Source organism: Perognathus longimembris, chromosome 2 (assembly GCF_023159225.1).
Source record: "Perognathus longimembris pacificus isolate PPM17 chromosome 2, ASM2315922v1, whole genome shotgun sequence".
Lineage (NCBI taxonomy): Eukaryota > Metazoa > Chordata > Mammalia > Rodentia > Heteromyidae > Perognathus > Perognathus longimembris.
In genome coordinates this window covers 23,013,112-23,023,615 of record NC_063162.1, presented here as the reverse complement: position 1 = coordinate 23,023,615, position 10,504 = coordinate 23,013,112, and positions in this window count along the sequence as shown.

The window sequence follows — 10,504 nt, the reverse complement described above, 5'->3', positions numbered from 1 at the left end:
TGCAATGTGACACCCATAGGTCTGGTGAATGCTCACTCAGATCATGGCTGTGAACAGCAGTGTGGAAGTTAGCAGTCCTCTGCCAGAACACTTAGCCTTGGCCTTATCCCCCAGCTCCCAGCCTTCTTCCTTCATACTATGAACTATCTGTGTACAGAGTAATGAAATACCTTTAGAGTCCTAGCTGGAGACTTATTTGGCAGGACTTCATCACTAGCTTGCTATTTAGATTATTCTTACTCTATTTGGAGGCACTTTTGTTGTAGATATGTAAATATATATATATATATGCATTTAGTTAGTTAGCTCTTCATGTATTTTAATACAGTGTCTACTTATGTAACCTAGACTAGCCAGGAACTCACAATTCTCACCAGTGCTGGGATTATAATTATTGTAAGGTAAATCCAGTTGGTGAGATAGAGAGAAGCCACATTTGGAGAGACTGAATGAGGAGTCTTTATTAGAAAGCCTGCAAATGCATGGTGGACTATTGTCTCAAACACCAGCAGCCTTGTACAGAGCTTGTACAAAGCTTTTAAAGCCAAAACCCACATGCTTGGGTGGAGACAAAGCCCCCACATAAACAAAGCACAAGGGGCAGCTTCCTGGGAGCTAACCAACTCTAAAGCAGAGCTGAGCTAGGCTTCTACAGTTCAAAGGATGGCTTGTCTTACCTGTTGGCCTCTGAAGCTGGGTAGACAGCATCACCTAGTTAGGCACCAGGATGGCTGTGAGAACTGACTTAGACCTAGTCTTTCCTTTACTTCATTCCCCAACTGGTTTTATGTACATAAAATCAAATCATTTTTTTCTTAGAGAGCTGCATCAGGGCCTTAGAACCAAGAGCCTAACCAAGTTACTTTAACCAAGGGGTCCTCCTGGCCTAAATCTGTTTCCTTAGCATAACAACAGAGCCAGCCTTTCCCAGGTCAGGCTGGGTAAGATGTATAGAAAGAATGTCCCACAAAAGTCTTTGTTTTAGCAGATCCAAAGCAGCATCCACCAGGAATCAGCTGTGTGTGATGGAGCCATGTAGGGATCCCCTCTACTTTTACCATGGGGGTGGGGGTGGTCAGGATGACAATGTAGAGCCCCTTCCAGGCAGGAGTGAGGCCATCTTGAACCTTTTAAGCCAAATGGAATCCCCAGGTTGGAAAGGATGGGCTAGATCTGGACTGGGCAGCAGCAGAGTCTCCCAGTGTCTCTTGGATGAATTGTCACACCTTTTCTGGGTTGCCTGCAAATGTCAGTGAAATTTCACAGTATTCTCCTCGTTGCTTTCTCTGAGTACATGGGCTTTGCAGGCTGGTGCCCCATTGTTTTGGTTTGAGTTTTGTTTTTTTTAGGACAGCTGTAGGAGGTGGCCCCTGGGTAATTTACTAGGGTGACAACTTTTATTAACCAGATTTCCTCCCCAATAATGCTAGAATTTTCTGGGCATGCATAGAAGGCTTGAGCCTATAACTATTTCTCACAAGTATAGTCTACACAATTGCATACTTATTACCATGGTTTCCCATGCCTCTCTTTCTTTCATCTATCCTGCCTCATTTTCCAAAAATGATTTTGTTTTTATTTTTGTTTTTGTTGCCAGTCCTGGGGCGTGGCCTCAGGGCCTGAGCACTGTCCCTGGCTTCTTTTTGCTCAAGGCTAGTACTCTGCCACTTGAGCGACAGCGCCACTTCTGGCCTTTTCTATATACGTGGTGCTGAGGAATCGAACCCAGGGCTTCATCTATACGAGGCGAGCACTTTACCACTAGGCCATATTCCCAGCCCCTCCAAAAATGATTTTGGTATTTTGATCTTAAGGGGAGTTGATGGACAAAGATCCATCTTCTGTAACTTCTTCAAGCTGACTCAGGGACTCTGACCCTGCCTAGCCAGGGACCTAAAGCCTTAGCCTATTTGTCACTAGAAACAATATTTTAACTCCAACCAGGGGGCTGAGAATATGGTCTAGTGGCAAGAGTGCTTGCCTCATATACATGAAGCCCTGGGTTCGATTCCTCAGGACTACATATATAGAAAACGGCCAGAAGTGGCGCTGTGGCTCAAGTGGCAGAGTGCTAGCCTTGAGCAAAAAGAAGCCAGGGACAATGTTCAGGCCCAGAGTTCAAGGCCCAGGACTGGCAAAACAAACAAACAAAACACCACCACCAACCAGGGTATAACAGACCCTTTATGGGGGGGGGGGGCTGGTTTAGCACTTTGGTCTATAAAAGCATTTTCCTGGCTGCTGGGGGGAACTGATCTTTGCATAATGGCTACCTGTGAGGATTCCCTCCCTGACAGCCCTCAATAGGAACAAGATCTCAGGTCCACAAATTTCCTTTCTTGAACAGATGAGTTTATGTGACTAGAACCAGATCAAAATTCACTGTCAATTAAGGTTTTGAGCAAATACTCGGAGCTGGGATTTTTGTTAACTTTAAACTACTCTCCCCCACTGGACAACCTTAGCTTATTACTACCCACCATACCAGATAATTGATAAGCAAGGGTGTAAGTGCTTGACCAGTTGCAAAACAGACAGACATGGACATTAGATAGGCATGATTATAAACTATTCTCTTATGACCTCCCAGCTCTGATTAATTTTTTTAATTTTTTATTTTTTGCCAGTCCTGGGCCTTGGGCTCAGGGCCTGAGCACTGTCCCTGGCTTCTTTTTTGCTCAAGGCTAGCACTCTGCCACTTGAGCCACAGCGCCACTTCTGGCCATTTTCTATATATGTGGTGCTGGGGAATCGAACCCTGGGCTTCACGTATACGAGGCAAGCACTCTTGCCACTAGGCCATATTCCCAGCCCCTCTGATTAATTTTTGAGGGCCAAGCACAAGTGACTCCAGGATCTGACACTATCTCTGTCATCTGAGCAGTATGTCAACTGCCTCTTGATGCCTGTTGTTGCACAATAATGTTAAATGCAAAAATGAATATTAGCCATATATTTTCTGGAATTTCAGTGGCAAGAACTATTTTTACCAATGAAGAAGTAGAATCTCTTACTCTTCCAGATGACCAAGATTTATTTTTATTTTTTTATTTTTTTATTTTTTATTTTGGCCAGTCCTGGGCCTTGGACTCAGGGCCTGAGCACTGTCCCTGGCTTCTTTTTTGCTCAAGGCTAGCACTCTGCCACTTGAGCCACAGCGCCACTTCTGGCCGTTTTCTGTATATGTGGTGCTGGGGAATCGAACCCAGGGCCTCATGTATACGAGGCAAGCTCTCTCGCCACTAGGCCTTATCCCCAGCCCCCAGATGACCAAGATTTAACAAATCACCTTAGCACCCCCCCAGACCCATTTCTCCAGGTTAGCCGGTACATTACCATACTCATGGACCTTTGAATACATGCAGATAGAAGAAGGGAGGGGGTTACCTGAAGCTAAACTGGCCTGACCCTCTCTTTTATCCAATTTTAGGCAAGAGCACTTTTACAAATTTTACACTGACAGGATTAGTTAGATGTCTGAACCATCTCTGTGGCCGTCTGCACCCAGCCTCCAATTTCCTCTACTGAGGGGACACAGCCTGAACTTTGTAACTTTAGTCAGATGCTAGAGGATCAAACCAGGCCTGCCACCATCTACGCCCTGCTCCTTGATTGCTGCCATGCAGAGGGGACATAGCAGGCTTATGAGTGGGCTCAGCTGGAGGCTGACATTTTTATTCTCCCACAGTTGTACAAATAAAGAACAAAGACACAGAAAACAAGGATCCACAGACAGGAACACAAAGACCAAAGGCCACTGGCTGGGCCACTCCCACCTCACCATAACCCTGAACTCTCTACTGTCCTGAGAGCCAAGACTCTACACAGTATGTGAGAACTACCAGGAGGAAAAAAATCTATTATCTTGTATAGAAGAAAAACTACTCCTGAAACAGGCAATATCTTCTTCTTATCATCTTAAAGAAAACAAGAGACTACTTTGTTCCTGTTCTGTTCTAGTAATAAAGTGAAAACAATTTGTTTGGGACACCTCCAAGAACAAAGATGGTCAACTAGGCCATAAACTGTGACTTGAGACTCTTATAACTATGAGACTATTTGAACTTCTCATTTCCTTGCCCTTAAATTTTCCAATTTAGGGGCTGGGGATGTCGCCTAATGGCAAGAGTGCTTGCCTCCTATACATGAGGCCCTGGGTTCGATTCCCCAGCACCACATATACAGAAAATGGCCAGAAGTGGCGCTGTGGCTCAAGTGGAAGAGTCCTAGCCTTGAGCGGGAAGAAGCCAGGGACAGTGCTCAGGCCCTGAGTCCAAGGCCCAGGACTGGCCAAAAAAAAAAAAAATTCCAATTTAACCTGAAGCCAATGTCTATATCCTTAAAAATGGGTGAAGATATACTGAAGTGCTGTCCTCTCATGGCTATCATGTAATAAGTCTCTTCCTCTGCCCTTCACCATGTCTCTTTGTTTGGCACATGGGAACTCCTGGACTTTGGGCCTAGAGTCTAAAAACCCAGTTTTAATTTTACTTTGAAAGGAAAATAAGCATTCTAGATTGAAGACAGTTTCTGTAGTGGGTACCTGTTTGGAAATTCCCAACTCTGGGCAGGACACTTCTTTCTGAACCAATCTTAACAGTGTCCACAACTGAAGTTTCTCAGGTTAGGGTAAAGAGCACAGCGCATTCCAGGCTCAAAGGTCAGAAAATTAGAAGCCAGAACAGCCAACTGGAAACCAACAGTGTAGAGGAAAAGCTAGTTCTTGCCTGGACCTCCTTTTCTCTGACTTCTGGCCAGTGCTCTCCATCCTCACCGCCCCCCCCCCCCCCACCACACCACCACCACACATACACCCTGTACCCTTACAGAGAGTGTAGCCTCAGAGGGAAGATGTGCTGCTTACTCACCACTGTAAGAAACACAGTCACTGTTCTCCCTAGGTCCCTCCTTCCCCATCAAACACATGCACATATATATGCACATGGCCTGTGAGATCTCAGGCAGTAGTACCAAAGCTCAGACATTTTACAAGATATTTCCTGTATTTTCTTTCCTGATCCTCAGAGAGACAATTTTTCCCCCTCAAAAAACTACTCCCAGGGGCTGGGGATATGGCCTAGCGGCAAGAGTGCCTGCCTCGGATACACGAGGCCCTAGGTTCGATTCCCCAGCACCACATATACAGAAAACGGCCAGAAGCGGCGCTGTGGCTCAAGTGGCAGAGTGCTAGCCTTGAGCGGGAAGAAGCCAGGGACAGTGCTCAGGCCCTGAGTCCAAGGCCCAGGACTGGCAAAAAAAAAAAAAAACTACTCCCAGGCATGGGAATTTGAGTAGGATATCTCAGCTCATTGCTAAGGATGCCTCTGAGGCCATCTATTTGCTTTAGAGTAGAAGGCACTGGGTTTACCATTCACTCAATTACAGCAAGATTCTCCAAGGTTTACAGGACCTGCTAGGTAAGAAATGTTCAAAGATGAGAAAACAGCAATCTGCTGAGTTCCCTACCTGTTCTCCTTGCTTCTCTTCCAGGTGAAGGCTTCCACAATTACCACCACTCCTTCCCCTATGACTACTCTGCCAGTGAGTACCGCTGGAGCCTCAACTTCACCACATTCTTCATTGACTGCATGGCTGCCTTTGGGTTGGCTTATGACCTGAAGAAAGTATCCAAGGCCACCATGTTGGCCAGGATTAAGAGAACTGGAGATGGTAGCTATCAGAGTGGCTGAGGGGATTTGTCCAGTTTCTTTTTCCAAAAGCCATCTGATCAGATGTCCTGATTATTAACTACTGACTGATGCTTTGTTAATAAACTAGGAGTAATGCTAAAGGCAATGACCACTCATTCTAGTTTTCTTTTACACTATGCATTTTGAAAGCAACAATTCTTTATGATGCTATACAATTATTGCTATCTTCTTCTATGTTCATTTGCCGTTTTATTGCTTTGTCTTTATTTCTCCACTCTCCTTTCTCTCTACCTGCCCCCTAGACAAGCAGCTGGTCTTGTTAGGTAGCTTGGTTGAGAACAAGTGGTTAGTGTCTACCTTCCAAAGCCTAGCTGCCTTTCTAGAGTCGAAATCTCTCTTCTGGACTTGTACTTGGTCAAGAAGGTGACTCAAGCTTGAAATGACAACTTCTGAGAAATTGTTGGTTAATTATCACCAGCCTGTGTTTTGTTAAATGGGACTGAAAATGAACTTTCTTTGGTACAGACTTTGCAAAGCAGGTAACTTACCAGGGAAGAGTCAGGATGCAGTTATAATTTTTAGGTTAGGATAATACTGAGATGGAAATAAGCCAAAAGAATGTCTTTTCTGAGCTCAGATCTGTTGTCTATGTAGCAAAGAAATGGAGTTTCTCCACATAAGTTTTTTCTTTCTCTCCTGACTGAGCAGGCAATGGCCCAATAAAACAGCAAATCTTAATGTCTAAATATATAGGAGTAAAAATATTAAAGGAGAACTTAATTAATATGAAAATAATTTAATACTTTAATGTGAAAATTTATTTCTGCTAGAAAGAATTTTCTTCTTCAAGGGGGGTTGAGTCATATGGAAATAACCTGTCCTCTACTTCCTAAGGATAACTTATTAAGCCATAGAAGCAGGAAATCAAGTGTCTGTGACATCAAATCAAACACAAATACCAGATGACACCTTGGCATGGGGCAGTGCCAGGACTCCATGTGTAATTGAACACAGGCCCAAGAGAGAGAGCCAGGAGGAGGCTGAAAGCAACAGCAAGAAACTGCCTGTGAAAGTTTGGTTTTTTTTTTTGGCCAGTCCTGGGCCTTGAACTCAGGGCCTGAGCACTGTCCCTGGCTTCCTTTTTGCTCAAGGCTAGCACTCTGCCACTTGAGCCACAGCGCCACTTCTGGCCGTTTTCTGTATATGTGGTGCTGGGGAATTGAACTCAGGGCCTCATGTATACGAGGCAAGCTCTCTTGCCACTAGGCCATATCCCCAGCCCTGAAAGTTGTTGTTGTTTTTTTTTTTTTTTTAACTTGCAGTCCAGATGACAAGCCCAGGTTACTCCAGGGCAGAAAAAGTAAAAAAAGGAGGCATCTTGGTTGGAAAGGAGTAAAACAATCATTACTTGCCTAGGATGACACATTGTATATAGAAAGTTATAAAGATGTCAGCCAAGCTGACTCAAGCTGGTAATCTGACCATTTGGAAGTCTGAGGCAGGAGTATTAAGAAATCAAGTAGGGGCTGGGAATATGGCCTAGAGGCAAGAGTGCTTGCCTCCTATGCAGGAAGCCCTGAGTTCAATTTCCCAGCACAACATATATAGAAAACAGCCAAAAGTGGCATTATGGCTCAAGTGACAGAGTGCTAGCCTTGAGCAAAAAGAACCCAGGGACAGTGCTCAGGCCCTGAGTCCAAGCTCTAGGGCTGGACTGGCCAAATAAATAAATAAATAAAATAAGAAATCAAGTACAACTAGGTTACATACAAATACTCTGTCTCAACAGCAAACAAAAACAAAAAGCAGTCCAGCACAGTTTATGCTATAATACTAGCTACCCAGGAGGTAAAAGTTTGAGGGGGCTGGGGATATAGCCTAGTGGCAAGAGTGCCTGCCTCGTATACACGAGGCCCTAGGTTCGATTCCCCAGCACCACATATACAGAAAACGGCCAGAAGCGGCGCTGTGGCTCAAGTGGCAGAGTGTTAGCCTTGAGCGGGAAGAAGCCAGGGACAGTGCTCAGGCCCTGAGTCCAAGGCCCAGGACTGGCCAAAAAAAAAAAAGTTTGAGGCCAGGTCAGGCAAAATGTTAGTGAGACATCATCTTTTTTTTGTTTGTTTGTTTTGGCCAGTCCTGGGCCTTGGACTCAGGGCCTAAGCACCTTCCCCGGCTTCTTCCCACTCAAGGCTAGCACTCTGCCACCTGAGCCACAGCGCCCCTTCTGGCCGTTTTCCATATATGTGGTGCTGGGGAATCGAACCCAGGGCTTCATGTATATGAGGCAAGCACTCTTGCCACTAGGCCATATTCCCAGCCCATGAGACATCATCTTAACGAACAAGCTGAGCAGAGTGATATGTACTTGTCACCTCAGCTATGACGGAGACCAGGGTTGGAGAACTATGGTCTGAGGCCAGCCTAGGCAAAAATGTAACACCCTATCTAAAAACTAAGTAAAGCCAAAAAGACCTGAGGATGTGGCTCAAGTGATTAAGGCACCTGCCCAGCAAGACCAAGACTCTTGAAATCTCAGTACCCAGTACAACAATAACAAAAATCTTAAAGAATTCATATATACAAGCAAACTATGATCCAATATCATCTATACAAAACTGAATTGTAGCCAGGAGCACTCCTGCATACTTGTGATCCTAGCTATATGAGAGTCACAGATTGGCAAGATTTGAGGTCAACCCAGGTCTAAAAGAAAAGGAAAGTCAGCTAGATACCATCTCAATGAAAAAAAGCTGGGCATACTAGTACACGCCTATTATCCCAGATATAAAGAATGCTTAAACTAGGACGACTGCAGTTCAAGCTGGCCTCAAAAAGAAAAGTGAGGCCTTCCTTGAAAAATAATTGAAATATAGAGGGGTGGAAATATGGTTCAAGTGGTAGAACACCTACATAGTAGATGCAAGGCTTTGACTTCATCCCCTAGTACTGCCAAAATAAAAATCAGTTGTGCTTCTCTTAACTAATAATGAGTAATATGAAATTTTCAGTGGGAAATACAAGTTTTCAGTCTTACCAATGGAAGGATCCAGTGGTAACGCCAATAACTACATTTCTCCAGGCAGGCACTGCATATTGCAGGCTGGCGGATGCATTGCCTCACTACATCAGCAGCAGATGCTGTTACTGTGCACACCTGGCTCATGAAGAGGCAGAGGAAGAAGTAGTGAGAGTGGGTAGTGGTGCTGTGGTCTGGCTACGGAACTGTAGCCCTATCTCCCGATATCCTGGGTATGGAAAAGAGAACAAAGTGACCATACCAGAAATCTAAATACCTAAGTACGTGTGTGATATCCAGTTATTGGTGGTGTGACTCTCTTCTCTGGCTGGCAATGGTAGGAAACTGAACTTGATTCCAGCTAACTTGTACAAGCATCCTTTGTTCTTAAGACCTCAACTTATTCCCGCTGGGTGACTCATCTTAACTTTCAACCACACCTGTGTAACAGGCTCTGCTCAGTCCATAGAAGCTGATCTGATATTACTTTTCAATCATAACCATCTTCCTTTAAAGCTCCAAGCTCCTTTAAGCAGCTTTCTCTGTTGGAAATGTGTCCCTGCACCTAAATAGTCTGTTCTTAAGAAAATGATAAGATATTCTGTGTTTGAAGGTCAGGATCTGCTACAAAATGTTGTGTCATAGTGAGTGGGAGTCCTATTCTGTAACCTACAGTTAACTGCCTATGTGGTAGATTTTTGTACAATGAATTTGGGACAAATGACTCAGGCAATAATCATAGACCACAAGGAGCTAAGACTATCCTGGAATTGCCAGAGGCAAAAAGAACCTTCTTCCTTTGGATACTCAGATCTGTCCCTCCTCACTGTCCTCCCCAAGTTTCTATACCCAGGCCACTGAGAGTCACAAGAGGGTGGCCCATGCTGTGTTGACTCATGGAGGTTCTGGGTCCAGGAGAAAACTTGTTGAGAAAGGTCAAACAGGCTCTGCCACAGAGGCATCTCTCTGGCAGGAGTGAGTAGCCAGGCTAATTGTGACCAATTAGAGGAAATGTGAGGAACATGAAAGGCAGCAGAAGGCTGTCTGGAATTCCTCATGCTTCTACTTCTATTTTAGAGAATTCTAGATGGCAGCCTCTCCTTCTAGTAGTTTCATATATTCATATATATATATATATGCACACATAGATAAGGATTTTTTCATATGTATGGAAAAATAAATTTATTTGCAGTTTTAGCCCAAACTAGGGAATGAGATCATCTCAAGCCAACACTACCTTGCTCACAACAGTGACCCATGCAGGAAGAAAGAAACAAAAGCCTGGAGATGGTCTTTCTTCCTGCATCAGGGCTCCTGCAGGTAGCCCTTCTTCACACAACATAAGACTTCCTAGGACAGTCCTATCTGGAGCCCCTGTTACACGGTGAGAACTAATTGCTCTTCTGTTCTATAGATTACATAGAAAGGGAATTGTGCAGTATGCTACTTCTGTCTCTGGTTCCCTTCTCTCAGCATATTGTTTTGGGGCAGTCATGGACACCTGTAGCTCAAATTACTACTTTACTGCTTGATTTGCTGATTAAGATCTCACTGTATGTGTAAGCCTCAATTTATCCATTCATTAATTGATACTCATTTGAGTTGTCTCTGCCTTCTATTGAGTACCACTCTGGGAATGTAGCTTAGTGGTAGAATGCTTGGCTAGGATAAATGAAGCCATGGGTTCAATTCCTCAGGACAGCATAAACAGAAAAGGCTGGAAGTGGTGCTGTGGATCAAGTGGTAGTACAGTACCCAACCCTGAATTCAAATCCCAGGAATGGCAAACAAAAACAAAAAGACATTGAGCACCAGCTTTCAATTCATTTGGGTGCAT